Source organism: Zingiber officinale, chromosome 6B (assembly GCF_018446385.1).
Source record: "Zingiber officinale cultivar Zhangliang chromosome 6B, Zo_v1.1, whole genome shotgun sequence".
NCBI lineage: Eukaryota > Viridiplantae > Streptophyta > Magnoliopsida > Zingiberales > Zingiberaceae > Zingiber > Zingiber officinale.
Genome location: NC_055996.1, coordinates 131,988,738 through 132,006,603, shown reverse-complemented (window position 1 = coordinate 132,006,603; position 17,866 = coordinate 131,988,738).

The following is a 17,866-nucleotide window of genomic DNA, read 5'->3' as shown; positions in this document are numbered from 1 at the left end:
TCATGTTTTTGGGAGAGTCTTCGGACTTGATCCCGGGTAAACATGAACCTGATCCCCGGACATATGACGAAGCACTCCAAGATATAGATGCAGCATCTTGGCAAAAGGCAATGAATTTTGAAATAGAGTCTATGTACTCTAATAAGGTCTGGGAGCTTGTAGAACCACCTGATGGTGTAAAAGCCGTTGGATGCAAATGGATCTACAAAAGGAAAAGAGGGACAGACGGGAAGGTAGAAACCTTCAAAGCTAGGCTTGTTGCGAAAGGGTACACTCAGAAAGAGGGAATCGATTATAAGGAAACCTTTTCACCGGTAGCCATGCTTAAGTCTATCCGGATACTCTTCTCCATTGCTGCTCATATGGATTATGAGATTTGGCAAATGGATGTCAAGACAGCTTTCCTTAATGGAAGTCTTGAAGAGAACATCCATATGAAGCAACCAGAAGGATTTATTGAAAAAGGCAAAGAGCATCTAGTGTGCAAGTTCAATCGGTCTATTTATGGACTAAAGCAAGCTTCAAGATCTTGGAACATCCGGTTTAATGAAGTAATCCAGTCATATGGATTTATTCAAAGTCCGGATGAGTCTTGTGTATATAAGAAGTGTAACGGAAACGTGGTGGTATTTCTTGTACTATACGTAGATGATATTTTGTTAATTGGCAACAATGTCAAGGTATTATCAGACGTAAGGGTATGGTTGTCCAAACAATTTGATATGAAGGACTTAGGAGATTGTGCACACATTCTTGGGATCAAAGTTATAAGGGATCCAAGAAAAGAATGTTGTGTCTATCCCAAGCTTCATATATAGATACAATCCTTGCTCGTTTTAGCATGCAGGATTCCAAGAAAGGTTTCTTACCTTTTAGACATGGAGTAGCTCTATCTAAAGAGATGTCTCCAAAGACATCGAAAGAGATAGAGGACATGAAAGCAGTTCCTTATGCTTCGGCTGTAGGAAGTCTAATGTATGCAATGCTATGTACGAGACCTGATATCTGTTTTGCCGTGGGCATGGTCAGCAGATATCAGAGTAACCCTGGATAAGGACATTGGACTGCGGTAAAGCATATATTAAAGTACCTGAGAAGGACAAGAGATTATATGCTAGTTTACCAAGCAGACGATCTGCTCCCTGTGGGTTACACGGATTCAGATTTCCAGATAGGGATAACAGTAAGTCTACATCAGGCTATGTGTTTACTTTAGGAGGTGGAGCCATTTCATGGAGGAGTGTTAAGCGGAAACGTATCGGACTCAACCATGGAAGCGAGTATGTAGCAGCCTCTGAGGTAACTAAAGAAGCAATATGGCTCAAGAACTTTCTAATGGACTTAGATGTGATTCTGGTTTGCCCAAAATTATCACAATTTATTGTGATAATAGCGTGAATTGCAAACTCTAAGGAACCACGAGCTCATAAGGCAAGTAAACATATAGAGCGCAAGTACCACCTGATACGAGATATCGTGAAGCGAGGAGAAGTTGTCATCGCCAAGATTGCATCAGCGGATAACCTGGCAGATCCTTTCACTAAGGCCCTTCCAGCGAAAGCTTTCGATCGGCATGTGGAGGGAATGGGAATCAGATGTATGGTAGAAGATATGACAGCTTAGTCATTAGTATAAGTGGGAGATTGTTGGAGTGTATACTGAAAGCCTAAGCTTTTGTAAACATTTGTTTTGAATAAAGAATCACATTTGGTCAAATTATCTACATTTGTTTGTAGTTGTTCAATTAATTTATATTGTAGATAACATAGCATGTGGTGTCACATGCAGAAGATAATGTTATCAGTACCTTATAAATTATAAACAGTAGCTCACGACCAAAATGGAAAGGAACAAATCATTAGAAGGTCGTAGTGTAATTAGGTATCAGTTTATCTTGACTGTATAATTACACTAGTACACTTAGAGTGTATTGAGTAGGACCATTTGAGGTTGTTTCTTTTATACTGACTTTATAAAGGAACAAAAACCTCAGTTATTATGGAAGTGTGTGCTCTTAATCCTAATATAATAACAAACATATATATTTGATATTTATTTCTTTAATTTATCAATGGGTGAGATTTAGTTCGATGAATCAATAAGCCCGATAAGTTGGGAAATGATATCACTTATAGTGTGTGTTGTTGATTATAGAAGGAAACTGTGTCCTAGAGATACTAGGTTGATAATGTCCCCAAGAGGAGCTCATAAGGATTGTCATGTTAAACCCTGCAGGTGGACTTAGTCCGACATGACGATAAGGTTGAGTGGTACTACTCTTGGACTTAGATATTAATTAAATGAGTTGTCAGTAACTCACTTAATTAGTGGACATTCGATATCTTAAACACAGGGAGACTAACACGCTCATAATAAGAAGGAGCCCAAAAATGTAATTTGGGATTGGTGGGGTAGTTCAATAATAGTTCTCTAGTGGAATGAATTATTATTGATAAAATTAAGTTGTGTGTTCGGGGCGAACACGAGATGCTTAATTTTATCGGGAGACCAAAACCAATTCCTCCTCTCGGTCCCTATCGTAGCCTCTTATTTATAGAGTACTATACCCACCTATACCCACCTTCTATACCCACCAATAGGGGGCCGGCCAAGCTAGCTTGGGAGCCAAGCTAGCTTGGGAACCAAGCTAGGGCCGGCCTAGGTATAAAATTGGGTGGCTGGCCCTAGCTTGAACCCAAGCTAGTGGGGGACGGCCAAATTAAATTAAAAAGGAATTTTAATTTTAATTTTTATTATGTGGAAGAAATAATTTATTAAAGAGAATTTAAATTAAAATATCTCTCTTATAAAAGATCTACAAAAGATTAAAGAAAGAGATTAGATCTCTTTCCTTATTTGTAGATTGGTGAGATATTTTATTTTCTCTTTAAAATTATTCACATGTTAATAAAATTAAAATTATAGAAATTTCCTTTTATCAACCATGAAGAGATTTTTAAAGAGAAATTTTATTTTTTAAAATTTCCGGAAACAAATTAGGAAGTTTTAATTGTTGATTGAAACTTGTCCAATTTGTTCTTCATGATGTGGCCGGCCACTTGAATTCAATTGGAGAAATTTTATTTTATTTTTCTCAATTAAATCATGTCAAGAAAATTAAGGAAATTTTATTGTAATTAAATTTCCTAATTTGCCTAGGCCAAGGAATATAAAAGAAGGGGTGAGAGTGCCTTCATGAGATACAACCTCTATTATTTTCTCTCCCTCTTTTGTTCCTTGGTGTGGCCGACCATCCTTTCCTTCTCTTTCTCTTGTGGTGGCCGAACCCCTCTCTTCCCTTGGAGCTCTTGTGGTGGCCGGATACTACTTGGAGAAGAAGAAGAAGAAGGAGAAGAAGCTAGCATCTCTTGGAGCTTGGTTGGTGTTTTGATTTTCTTCCTTGGTGAAGCTTCTTTCTTTGTGGCCGAACCTAGCTAGGAGGAGAAGAAGGTGATTGGTGGTTTCTCATCTCGGAAGATCGTTGCCCACACAACGTCCGAGGTTAGAAGAGGAATACGGTAGAAGATCAAGAGGTTTTTTACAAGGTATAACTAGTAATTTTTCTTTCCGCATCATGCTAGTTATTTATGGAAATAATACCAAATACAAGAGGCTTACATTCTAGAATTTCGAATATGTTTTTCGATGTTGTGTTCTTTTGTTTTTTTCTTTTCCTTGTGATTTGATTGTTCTCTTCGGTTAACCTAAAGTTATTTTAGGAAATTAAATATTAGATTTCTATAAAAGGTTTTGTCTAGTCGGTGGTGGTTGCTCCCATATCCAAGAAGGTCATGTGCCTCGCCACGTCAGTACTGGGAACCAATTATGGAAATTAATATTTAATGGAATTAATAACTTAAGGAGACTTGGGTCGAACGTGTTAAGTTCCGCAGGAGATCCAAGTCAAAACCTAAAAGAACAAATAGATTAAGTTTTGGATCAAACGTGTTAAGTTCCGCAGGTGATCCAAAATTTAATTTAAAAGAACACATGGTAGCTAGGAAAAGGTTCAGACCTTTGTACAAAATTTTTGTACAGTGGAACTTATAGGTTTTCCGAGTAGCAACCAACAGGGACATCCTCCTTTGCAAACAATAAGAGGTCATCAACATAAGCTAGATGTGTGAGCTGTACTTGACACTTTAGATGATCATGAAAAATATTTTTTCTAAAAATGTCCTTCATAGAGCTTGAAAAAACTTCTAAACATAGGCCAAATAATAACGGAGATAGAAGGTCACCTCGTCTCAAACCTCTCCTTCCACTAAAAAAGCCATGTAATCCACCATTTACACTTACAGAGTAAGAGATTGTGGTAATGCATTCTTATATCCATCTATAAAATTATTTAGGAAAACCAAAACCAACAAGAATGGACATAAGAAAACCCTAATCAATTGTATCAAAAGTCTTGCGCAAGTTAACCTTGATCATACATCTTAGAGAAATCCTCTTGTAGACATACTTCCTTAGTAGTTTTTGAGTCAAATATATATTGTCACCAATGGATCGATTTTTATGAAGGTCACTTGAGCCGGATGCAATAATATATCCATAAGCTTTGCCAATCTAGCCACCAAAACTTTGGAGATAACCTTGTAGAATACCATACAACATGATATTGGCCTACATTTTGAAACCCTTGGAGAATGATTAGATTTGGGAATGAGGGTTATCAAGGTGTGATTCCATTGTTTAAGGAGCCAACCACTAGTGAAAAACTCCTTTATCGCCATGGTAAAATCATTCCCTTTTATAGCCCAAGCCGCCATGTAGAATTTTGCATTATAACCATCCAGACCGGGAGTTTTATCGTCTCCAATATCAAATAAGGCTTCCTTTATCTCTCACTACAAAAAATATGCACAAAGACAATACCACAAAAATAATGATTTTAGAAAAAACTATTGTAAATTTAGCAAAAGACAATGGTTTTTGATAAAAACCATTGTCTTTAATGCAACAGTTACCCTAAAAGAACGTTGTAACAACAGTTGGGACAATGGTTAAATGAACCGTTGTAAAATATAATATTTTCACAATACTTGGAACAACGATGCATAAATCGTTGTTGTTGTGCCAAGAAGACAACAATTTATATCGTTGTTAATGAAATTAAAATTTGTTGTGTTTTTTCCGCCTCAAATTCCAGCCAAAAATTTTAGCAACGCACATTTTGCGCGCTATAAATAAATTTTTTTAATGAGACCGTGCTCACCCTTGTGACTTATTTTATTCTGACCACGCCCAAAATTTCCCCGTTGCCTGCCTCATTGTTCCTTCGCCTCCTTGGCCCCCCCCATACTAAGGCGACAGATTAACTGACACATAAAGGTGGGGATGGTGATGGAGGGTGATCTGATACGTTGTCGTCGCCGCCCTATTCAGATCAGGTGATGGAGAATGTGCTTCAGCTCCTGGTCTGCCGAAGGGACTAGAATGCGGTGTCGTTGGTTTGTCAGTCCTGGTACCACGCCGAGGTGCAGACCCAACGTGAGCTCTTCATCGGGAATTGCTATGCTTTGTTGCCGGTGCGCGTGCGGGGATTTTGCGGCGCCCGAGCACTCGTGCTCAAGAGGCACCCCCATTTCTCCAATTTCAACATGGTTCCACTTGGTTGGGGTGCCCGTTTCTCCCCTTGTCTCTCCGCTATAGCCTCCGTCAGCCCTAGCTTGAGTGTGTCTGCCTCAAGTGGATGACTGACGCCGACCTCGCCCTCCTCGGCCGCTCCTTCCCCTCCTTCCGCAATCTCACACTCATATGCTACGATGAGTTCAGTACCCCTGGTCTCGCTATCACCGTTGAGCTTTGCAGTTTATCCTCTCTAACACATTCCCTCCTTGTCCTTGAGCTAATATGAAACTTCAGGATCTAACTTTGTTCATCCACCCCTAAAATTCCTCGATTTGGATCAGAATTCCTTCGATTAATTGTTCCGATCTGCTTGTAGGAATCTGACAATCTTGGATATGATCAAGCATGATGTGGAGGATGAGGATGAGGAGCTCGTTGACTGGATCTCGAGGTTCCCGGAGATAAGTACCTCTTTGTAGTCACTCTCGTTTGAGTTCATGAATTGCATGAATTCCAGACAATAGCCGCATCCAAAGCTCCCTTGCAACCGTCGTCATCCATCTCCGATGTGTTGGGTCAATTTCTTCATTATGGTTATGCTTGTTGAATGTTGTTGGTTGTCTTTCTTTGAGTTAACATATACTTGATTGAATGCTTGTAATGGCATTTGCTCCCCATCTTTAAAATTTCATGTTTTAGGTTTGAATTGGTAGATGCATATTAAGTGTTCGATGAATTTCCCCAATCACTTGTATTTTTTTCATTTCTTGCAATTAGGTAAGTTTAATTCTTGCATGTCTTGTCTCTTTTTATTATTTTAAGTTCTTGTTTTTGATTGGATGCAATTAGATTAGATTAGTATAAATTTCATTCATTCTTTACATTATGTTGCTTTTAATTTTCTTGAAATTGTAGTTTAGGTATCATAGATTCCTTTAATTTGCATTGTCTTTTATTTATTGATCCGGTGGTAAGGACGGGGGATCACTCGTTGGCGGGAGGTCAACGACACGTGGAGGTCAATGGTCAAGAGGGTCGGCCAGAGGTCGTGCCGAGCGGAGTGGTGGGGCCGACCGAACATTCGGTCGGACATGAAGCTCGTGCCGAACTTTTGGCCAAGGGTCTCCCGGACCGGATGAAAGACAGCCCGACCAGGGGTCGGGTTTCCGATGCTCAAGGTAAAAGGGTCTATGGACCGGGCGGACAGGCCGCTCGGCCGAACCACAGGACAATAAGGCGCAATTCCATCCGAACACATGAGCAGGGCTTCCCGGAGGCCACGAGGGCCGAGCGGCTGGTCCGCTCGGCCCGGGAACAGGTAAGAGCGCTAGGAGACAGAAAGGACAACTGGTAACTTCGTCCTCGAGACGCCTGCCGCCGACAAACAGCATGGTCGGCGGCCGGAGCGGACAGAGTATCGTACGGTGGAAGCTTCCACCGTCACATCGGGGATATGCTCGGACAATTGCAGAATGGCGTCAGGTATGCTTTTCTGACATGACCTACTGAGGTATGGTTGGGGAAGCGTGCATGCATCGAGAAGCGTGCCCGTGCCTTCCCGGGGTCCTATATAAGGACCCCCAGACTTCGACAGAGGTATGCAATTCTCATCACTGTAGCCACAGTAACATTGCCTTCTTCTTCGTTGCCTAACTTGAGCGTCGGAGGGTCGTCGCCGGGAAACCCCTCCCAGCTCGGCTTCTTTGCAGGTCCGCCGGAGGTCCACATCACCAGTCGAAGACAGCGGAGAGCACCACGTCCCCAGCATCCATCGACTCAGCACGCGGACAGGATCAAATTGGCACCGTCTGTGGGACAGGATAAACCCCCCGGCTTGAAAACCGTCGAGCGGCGATGTTAAGCTCGAGAGTCGGACCGGCGACTATAAACCCCCCGGCTTGAAGACCATCGAGCGGCGACGTTAAACTCTAGAGTCGAACCGACAACTATAAAACCCCCAGCTTGAAGACCGTCGAGCGGCGATGTTAAACTCTAGAGTCGGACCAACGACTATAAACCCCCTGGCTTGAAGATCGTCGAGCGGCGACGTTAAACTCTAGAGTCGGACCGGCAACTATAAAACCCCCGGCTTGAATACCGTCGAGCGGCGACGTTAAACTCTAGAGTCGAACCGACAACTATAAAACCCCCGGCTTGAAGACCGTCGAGCGGCGATGTTAAACTCTAGAGTCGGACTAGCGACTATAAACCCCCCCGGCTTGAAGACAGTCGAGCGGCGACGTTAAACTCTAGAGTCGGACCGGCGACTATAAACCCCCCGGCTTGAAGACCGTCGAGCGGCGACGTTAAACTCTAGAGTCGGACCGGCGACTATAAACCCCCCGGCCGGAATACCGTCGAGCGGCGACGTTAAAATCTAGGGTCGGACCGGCGACTATAAACCCCCGTCTTGAAGACCGTCGAGCGGCGACGTTAAACTCCAGAGTCAGATCGGCGACTATAAACCCCCCGAACGAGACAGCGTCACGCAGATAGACTGAGGCCCAGCATCTAGGGCCGATGATCAGCAAGCCTCGATCCTGAGGACAGGGAGAAAACAATGGCGCGCGCTTACCAGCGCCAATCAATGAAAAACTAACGGAAGTTCCATGTGGAATGAAGATCGTTTGACTGAGCGGCGCAGTTGAGAAAACCACTTCTAACGAAAAACTAACGGAAGTTCCATACGGATTAAAGGTCGTTTGACCGAGCGATGAAGTTAAGAAAAACATGCGGAAAAAAGGTCGAGCGACCGGTCGGCACAGTTATAAGGAGCACTCAAACGAAAGGCTAACAGAGCAAAAGTTGGCATTCCAAAGTTACATTTAAAAAGTTCGCCGACCGGGGGCAAAGTTACAGATGCAACTCATTAGAATTAAGGTTTAGCCGATCGGGAGAATTACAAAAATGCCGAAGACACTTCATTCAAGATAGTCAAAAACGCTCTTCGGGATGGTGGAGAGAAGAGCTGCATGTTCCCGAACGGGAATGACGAAAGACTCCGGCAAATGACCTTGTGCCTTCAGGTGGTCCGCAGTAGCAGTGATAGCCAACTCGAATGCCAGGACGAGCCGATTGCACACCTTCTGGGCGAAGTCGACCGAGTGGATGTAGGACTGCCTCATCGCAGCAAGGCGGCTCGGCTCGGCCCCCTGATACTCCGTAAGGGTAGCACGGGAAGCGTCGAGAGCCTCTTGCACGACCTTCAAATCATCCTTGAGTTTGGTCACCTCGACTGAGCGGCCTTTCTTCTTGCGGTCCAGGAGATCCGCCAACTCCTTTACCCGCTGTTCCAGGGCGCGGTCCTCCACGTTCTTCGCTTCCAAATCGAAGATGGCGGTATTCTTCTGAGTGGTTGCAAGTTCTATCTTGCGGTCATAAGTTTTGACCTGTTTGTCGAGCTGGTCCAGCATGTAGGCCTGGTCAGCCGTCTTCTTCCGCTCGGCCTCTAATAGGTCCTTGGTTTTTGCGAGCTCCTTCTGCAGCTCGGCATAAGAAGGGCCTCGAGAAGAAGACGGGCCGCTCGGACTCTTCAGTCTCTTCAGCTCCTCCTCCACCATTGCCAAGCGGTTGGTGACAGCAATATTTTCCACCCATATCTGATATACTCCGGAATGTTAAAAGGCCGACCGGGAAGGCTACATAAAAAAACAGAAATGAAGCTTACCCCTGTGGACTGCTGCATGTGATTGTCAGCCAGCTTGTCGAGCGGTATCATAGCCACACGGGCCCGGGCGTCCGCCCACATCTCAGCAAGGGGCCCCTTGATAGTGATCATATGTTCAGGAGCTGTCGGCTGATCGGACTCGGCCATAAACGCCTCAGTGGGGAGGTGCAGGGTGGCCCTAATAGTGCGGCGCTGACCCGGAGTCGTGTGAGCGGACGCCGAGGGATTGGAGGCCGGGCTAGACATGGTGGATAGAATGCCCGAGCGGCGAACTCGTCGGGGTACAGGGGGAAAAGAGTTGACCGGCACCGCTTCGAGGGGGTTCGCAGGCGGATCCAGTTGGGAGGGGGTCCGGTCGGAGGAGAGTGCTTCGACCGATGGTGCTTTGCCGAGTTGAGATGCGGTGCCCGTCCGCTCGGACGCTTGCACTGCGGAGGTCGCCGAGCGGAGTGGCATCTCAATACGTCGTCTTTTCCGGTAGAGCGGGAGCTCGTCCTCCGGATCGGAGTCTTCCTCCCGAACGGTCGGTCCTTTGTCAGAAGTTGCACCACCAGTCGCCTTCGCGAGCGAATCCTGAGCGGCCGACTCCCCTGCATTTGTCCCGCTCTCACCCTCGTGAGAGCCGACTGGAGCGATGCCCAGTTGCTCCATTTCCTTGGTCGCTGCCACCGCGAGCGCGACCGCTTTCTTCTTCAAGATTCCGAATAGCACGGACTCCATTACGATGTTCGCTGCAAGGAAAAGAGAAGAAAATCAGTTAGAACTCAAGACAAATGCACAAGTAAATTTCTTACCAAAGCTGCTCGGCTTGGACTCAAACCAAATATATACATCACTCCTTCAGGTAGGAGCTTGTTGATGTCGAGCTTCAGACCGGCTAGCAGATTCACTGCTTGAAGATAGTCCGGTCGGGTCTTAAACTTCTTCAGCTCGGGAGAGGTGGGCGGTCCGACCTGCCATTTAGTACGGAAAGGGAGCCACCCGGGCATACGAAGAAAGAAGAAGTTTTCTTTCCAATGTTTGTTGGAAGAGGACAGTTTATCAAAAAAGACTAAGCCGAGTCGAGCCTGAAACAGATAAGTGCCCGGCTCGGATTGCTTAGGATAGTAGAAATAATAGAAGACTTCTGGGCCGAGGGGAATGTTGTGTATCTTAAATAATACCATAACTCCGCACAGAAGGCGAAAAGTGTTGGGAACCAACTGGGCGATCGGAATGCCAAAGAAGTTACAAATTTCGACGATGAAGGGGTGGAGAGGAAACCGCAGACCGACTGTAAACTGTTCGCGGAAAAAACAGATAGTGCCGCGCGGAGGGTTATGTGGCCGAGAGGAAGGAGAAGGTAAAATCAATTCGAAATCAGAAGGGATGTCGAAAGCGTTAATCAGGCTCTCGGCATCGCGCCGATCGAACCGTGACTCCATGGTGGTATACCATGGGCCGAGAGCGAGGTCCGCGGGCTGAGAAGAACTTGTCATCGCCAGAACAACAGAGGAGGCAGAAGCCGAAAGGGAAAGCAAAGGTGCGAGTGAGAAGATGAGTAAAGCAGTAACCAGAAGACGAAACGCGGCCAAAAGCACAAAGAAAACACAGGGATCGAAGAGAGAAAGGCAGAAGAACCTTACAGACAAGAAGTTCGAAGGAAGAAGACGAGGGTTCGCCGGAGGGCCGATGGACGAGGTCACCGGAGAGAGGAGCGCAGCGAGAGCTTTGCGAACAAGAAAGCGGAGGTGCGGCAAAGGAGAAGGGCGAGAGCTTTATACGGTTACGCCCGATCGTCCTAAACCGTCGGATTCAGGTCACAGGGACCTAGGCCCACATCGCACCGTCCATTTCAAACCGACGGACGTCGCATTAGGCGTAACGCGTCGGTCGTACGATGACGTCAACAGCGCCACGTGGCACTCGGTCAGAGGAAGGCATTTAATGAGCCCCATCACGAGACAGAACCCGCGTGCTCAACCATAATGGCGGAGATTTGCACGCATTCCGAGAAGATCCCGAGGACATCATCACAGGCCAATGGGGCAGCCCTCGGCAATTAGCCGACCAACTCTATTCGACCCCATAGGGGCCGAGCGGAGGTATACTTTCGGGAGTGGCGGATCGGCTGTCGCTTGGCCAGACTCATAGTCCAGTCAGTCGGACTTAGTGCCTCCTTCGACTAGACTTGAGGGGGAGGCATGTGATCCGGTGGTAAGAACGGGGGATCACTCGTTGGCGGGAGGTCAACGACACGTGGAGGTCAATGGTCAAGAGGGTCGTCCAGAGGTCGTTCCGAGCGGAGTGGCAGGGCTGACCGAACATCCGGTCGGACGTGAAGCTCGTGCCGGACATCTAGCCAAGGGTCTCCCGGACCGGACGAAAGACAACCCGACCAGGGGTCGGTTTTCCGATGCTCAAGGTAACAGAGTCTATGGGCCGGGCGGACAGGCCGCTCGGCCAAGCCGCAGGACAATAAGGCGCAATTCCATCCGAGCACATGAGCAGGGCTTCCCGGAGGCCACGAGAGCCGAGCGGCTGGTTCGCTCGGCCCGGGAACAGGTAAGAGCGCTAGGAGACAGAAAGGACAACTGGTGACTTCGTCCTCGAGACGCCTACCGCCGACAAACAACATGGTCGGCGGTCAGAGCGGACAGAGTATCGTACGGTGGAAGCTTCCACCGTCACATCCGGGATATGCTCGGACGATTGCGGAATGACGTCAGGCATGATTTTCTGACACAACCTACTGAGGTATGTTTGGGGAAGCGTGTACGCATTGAGAAGCGTGCCCGCGCCTCCCCGGGGTCCTATATAAGGACCTCCAGACTTCGACGGAGGTATGCAATTCTCATCACTGTAGCCACAATAACGTTGCCTTGTTCTTCTTCTTCGTTGCCTGACTTGAGCGTCGGAGGGTCGTCGCCGGGAAACCCCTCCCGGCTCGGCTTCTTTGCAGGTCCGCCGGAGGTCCACATCACCAGTCGAAGACAGCGGAGAGCATCACGTCCCCAGCGTCCATCAACTCAGCACGCAGACAGGATCAAATTGGCGCCGTCTGTGGGAACACACCTGAATCCAAGCAGAGACGATGGAAGAAGCTGGACGCCAACTCATGGTGACGCTCTCTCCCGAAGAATTAGACGCGCTCATCCAAGCGAGGGCGACCAAGATATTCGAGCAGCAGCAAAAGGCTCAAGCCGATCGGTTAGCGCAACAGGCAACGTCGACATCAGGCGGTCGGGCAGCACCAGACGACCGGCCGGAGCAGCTCTCAATATGGGGTCAGAACAAAGGTCCGACCGGCACTCAGGTGGAAGCTCCACCCGCCCCGATACCGTTCCATCGGGCTTTATTCCAAACGCTATCAGAAGTCGCTTAGGCCAACCTCGACCAAGGATCTTCGTCAGACGAAGCCCCCCGCGGGACAATAGAAAAGGCAAGACACCACAGACAGACTCGTCCCCCGAGCGGATCAATAGACAGTTCTCCGAGGTCATCGTGCGCGACCCACTACCAAGGCATTACGCGCCCCCGGCGATCGGAGAATACAATGGGACCACTGACCCGGACGACCATCTGGGTAAGTTCGACAACACCGCCACTTTACATCAATATACAGATGGGGTGAAGTGCCGAGTGTTCCTCACCACCCTTTCTGGGTCGGCGCAACGGTGATTCCAGAGGCTGCCGGACGGATCGATAACGAGCTTCAAAGAGTTCCGCACGGCCTTTCTCCACCACTTCGCGAGCAGCAGACGCTATCAGAAAATCAGCGTCAGTCTATTCGCCATCAAGCAAGGAGCGAGGGAGTCGCTACGAGCTTACATCTAACGCTTCAACCAGGTGATCGAATTTGTTCTATGTATTCTTGCAATGAGTGGAATTAGATCTTCACTATTGGACCAATTTTAGGGTCGACCGATCATATACTGAGGGATGTGCACCATGAATGAGAAGATAGATCCATAGATCAGGCTGAATGTAAGTACGATCAGCACGTAATACCCAATCGACTTATGATTGATCAGATATATACTAGGTGTCTTAGTACGAATGAAGTACTAGGTGCCTCAAATTCGATCGACTCTTAGGCCGATCATCCCCTTATAGAAAACTTTAGCATTGGGTGAGGAATAAAATCCTCTTGAGAGTCTCACGCTAATTGTTATTTTTCTTATGACTTTGATCACCATATCATATTAATTTAGACCGTCACATCATGGCCGGAGCCGCTCACAACATTCCCGTATCAGTATAATTTGTAATTTCATCAAGAATGTGAGGTGCTGCATTTCATCACCGAGAAGAGATAGGAGTTGTCTGCATCCAACACTATTTACCGTTCTAATTATGATCGTATTATTTAATCGGTTTAAACTCAAATATAATTCTTTTAATATATCTCTTAGAAATCTAATGGTATCTAAAAGAATTACATGATTTTTTTAATAAAATAATACATTAATTACAGATATTTTAGGCAACGGAATTTAAAATTTGTGGCCTGTGGGGTTCGCGACGTAGATTTTATCAAGCGAGATGGAATTTGTAAGCAATCTTATCGGAGACGCAACTATTTTTATTAACGATTAATTGGAGAAAAAATTTTAATCATAATTTTACTTTCATATGTCTTTATATTAAAAAAATATATATTTTAATTTCTTACATATAAAATTTTAATTATTTCAACTCTTTCATGTAATCATCATTATTTAATTGTCTTTCATATTTTTTAGTAAAAAAATCTAAAAATAAATATAATTTTTTTTAAAATTCAATACTTAAAATTAGAATCTAAGTATATTTAATTTCTATCAAAATTACTCCTCATAGTTTTTTAGCTATAAAAAAAATTTAAAATGAATATAATTCCTATTAAATTTAACATTTTAAAATAGAATCAAATATATTTTTTATCAAATTGAGCATAATTTTTTTCTATTTAATATAATTTTTTCAAAATTTAGTACATTTAAAAATAATCTAATATATTTTTCATTCAATTGAGCACTATTTAAAGAGAATATAGTATATTTTTTTTATCAAATTAAGATGGAAAAAAGTTGTGCTTAATTTAATAAAAAATTTAACATATTCTAGTTTAATATCTTAAATTTAAGAGAAATTATATTATTTTTAGATTTTTTTTATCTTAAAAAATATGAGAAATAATTAGATTAATTAATATTTATTGTGTTAGATTAGGGAGTGAAAATAAAGAATTTTTAGACATGAGTGCTGCCTTAAATTATGAATGGATAGCATGTAAAATTTCTCTTTTAATAATCCATCAAAAAGGATGATTTTGAATCAGTAGAGATTCTCTGGTCCGTAAATTACAAATCAGAAGATGGTTCATTTTTTACCCTGGATGTTGAGCAGAGGGTGCTCTCATGTAGCTTGAGGGTGCCCTAGAGTCTGAGCATAGGGCGCCCTCTATGGAGCTGAGGGTGACCTGGATGTAGGTGGAGGGCGTCCTCCATGCGGTTGGAGGCGCCCTCAGGCGGATAAGCTGTGAAGTAGTCAGAGCTCATCCACGCTACGGATTCGGTGTAGATGAGGGCGCTCTCCATGGTGTTGGAGGCGCCCTCAATAGGCTATATAAGTCTGTCTCAAGTAGCAGCAAAAGAAAAAAATAATTTGACAACCTTTCTTCCGTATGTTGATCAAAGAACGATTTAGCGAAGCTGCGACAAGTCTCCGACAACCAAGAGCTTCAAAGATTATTGTTTTCGTTGTCGGTATAATTTTGTTATTGTTTAATATTGTAAATCTGAATTGTAACTTTCCGAGCTTATAGTGATTGCTAAAGTAAATGCTCAACGAGCGTGAGCTTTGGAGCAGGAGTTGCCCCATGCTTCGAACCAAGTAAAAAATCCTTGGTGTTTGCGTCTGCATTATTATTTACTTTTCCGCTACGTAATTACTCGAAAGTTTTACGAAACGTAAGCGAAAGCCACGAGTGCTATTGACCCCCTAGCGCTTTCGATCCAACATAACTCGTATCAGATATGATCTAAAATTTTAGATATAATTTTTTTTAATATATATTTTGAAATGCTTGGATGAATCCAATACAAAATTATGCTTGACACAGGGATTACACTTGTGTAGCACAAGGCGATTTGTTTGCTCCAATGTCCCAGTCAATCAGTTCATAGGTCAATGGAGGAGGTAAATCATGAGTGACTACTAACTATTAGTGTAGATGGATAAAATATGGAGGAAGGTATAGATCCTGTCCGAATCGCCGAACCAACGGACGCTGGGCATGTGGCGCTCTCCTTGTCGCTGACGTAGATCTTCGGCCGGTCGGACGGCGCTCCGACGAACCTGCAAAGAAGTCGGGCTGGGAAGGGGTTCCCTACGATGACCCTCCGACGCTCAAGTCAGGCAAGTGGGCAACAAAGAGGTGGCTTCGAATATCTAAGAATGCATACCTCCGGCGAAGTATGAAGGCTCTTATATAGAGCTGTGGGGAGGCTCGGGCACACCTACCGAGGCGTACACGTGTCTTAGTACCATACCTTAGCATGGGCTTGTCAGAGGAACATGCCTGACACCATACTATACAGTCTGATCACCTCTTTGATGGGACAGCAGGTCCTTCCGTCGTACGATTTTATGTATGGCCTGGTCGTCGAACATGCCTGCTGTCAGAAAATGATGTTCCCTAATGTCCCCTTGCCTTTGTATCCTTTTTCCTGACGCCAAGCATTCATCCTCCGCTCGGTAGGCATAGGTCCGACCGGGCGTAAGTATCGGTCTGACCGGGTGCTCAGCTGAGAGTGTTCCACAGCAACGATGCTTTATGCTTCGGCCGCGCGGGCTATCCGCCCGGTGACCCTTTTCACTATGAGCGTAGGAAACCTGCCCATGGTCGGGTTGCCTTCCGTTCGGCCCGGCACCCTTCCGTTCGGCGCAAACTTGGGGTTGACCTCCACGTGTCTCTGTCTTCCCCAAAAAGGGGGTCCCCCGTTCTTACTACCGGATCACTTGCCTCCCCTTCAAGTCTAGTCGAAGGAGGCGATTAGTCCGACTGACTGGACCATCAGTTCGGCCGAGCGGCGCCATGAAAATACCATCCGCTCGGATGAATATATTCTGCTTCGATAGAAGAGGTTATTCACTGGATGTTGGTGAAGTATCTTTGGGTACTGGGCCGAGCGGAACGTAGAGACGGTCGAACAATATTGACGGCGAAGTTCTTGGACACTTGCAGTCCTTTTTATTGGCTTCTTCCGCTCAGATGATTTATAGACGCCGGCTCGTCTCTCGATATTTAACGTCGGAGCTCGACGGTCTTCCGCTCGGATGATTTATAGACGCCGGCTCGTCTCTTGATATTTAACGTCGGAGCTCGACGGTCTTCCGCTCGAATGATTTATAGACGCCGGCTCGTCTCTCGATATTTAACGTCGGAATCGACGGTCTTCCGCTCGGATGATTTATAGACGCCGGCTCGTCTCTCGATATTTAACGTCGGAGCTCGACGGTCTTCCGCTCGGATGATTTATAGACGTCGGCTCGTCTCTCGATTTTTAACGTCGGAGCTCGACGGTCTTCCGGTCGGATGATTTATAGACGCCGGCTCGTCTCTCGATATTTAACGTCGGAGCTCGACGGTCTTCCGCTCGGCGGGTTTAAAGACGCCGACTCGTCTCTCGATTTTTAACGTCGGAGCTCGACGGTCTTCCGCTCGGCGGGTTTATAGACGCCGGCTCGTCTCTCGATTTTTAACGTCGGAGCTCGACGGTCTTCCTCTTGGATGGTTTATAGACGCCGACTCGTCTCTCGATTTTTAACGTCGGAGCTCGACGGTCTTCCGCTCGGCGGGTTTATAGACGCCGGCTCATCTCTCGATTTTTAACGTCGGAGCTCGACGGCCATTAAGGCTAATTTTGACACTGCCGTTCTGCAAAGCTATTTGCTATCCTTTAATTATTTCGTCTTCCTGCATTACAAGGACATAGGCGACCAAAACGTATATAAAATTATATCAGCGTACCTCTCACCCAGCTCGGTACGGCTGGAGATGATTTACGCTTCATGGTTGATCCAAGTCCCAATCCATCTTCATCCGCTCGGCGGTGCTCCCCCTTGAATGCCGGTTGGATCATTGTCTCGGGGGAGGCGTCCGCTCGGGGATCATTGCCTCCGCTCGGGGATAATTGCCTCCGCTCGGCCACCTGATGCTGACGTTGTTTGTTGCTTCAGCCGCTCGGCTTGCGCATTCTCTCTCTGTTGCTCCACGAGCTTAGCTGCTCTTGCCTTGATTTGAGCATCGAGTTCCTTCGTGGAGAGCATCACCGTGGGCGGTCGTCCAGCCTCGTCCATTGCTTCCGCTCGGATGCAGGTGCGTTCCTGTAACGACCCAAATTTCCTCATTTTGAGCTCCAAAAGTAATTCAAAAATATTTAGAAATGCTATAGAAAAATTCTAGAGATTTTTAGAAATTTTTAGAGTATTTTTACGTAATTTTTGGAGTTCGTTTGGTATTTTTACCAAGAGGAAGAAGTTTAAAAAAAAAAAAAAAGAAGAAAGAAAAATGTTGAAGTTGGGTTTTGAACCCAAGACCTCGGACTTGAACCAGATCTTAACCGGACGTAGCCAACCAACTCTGCCAACGGTCATTGT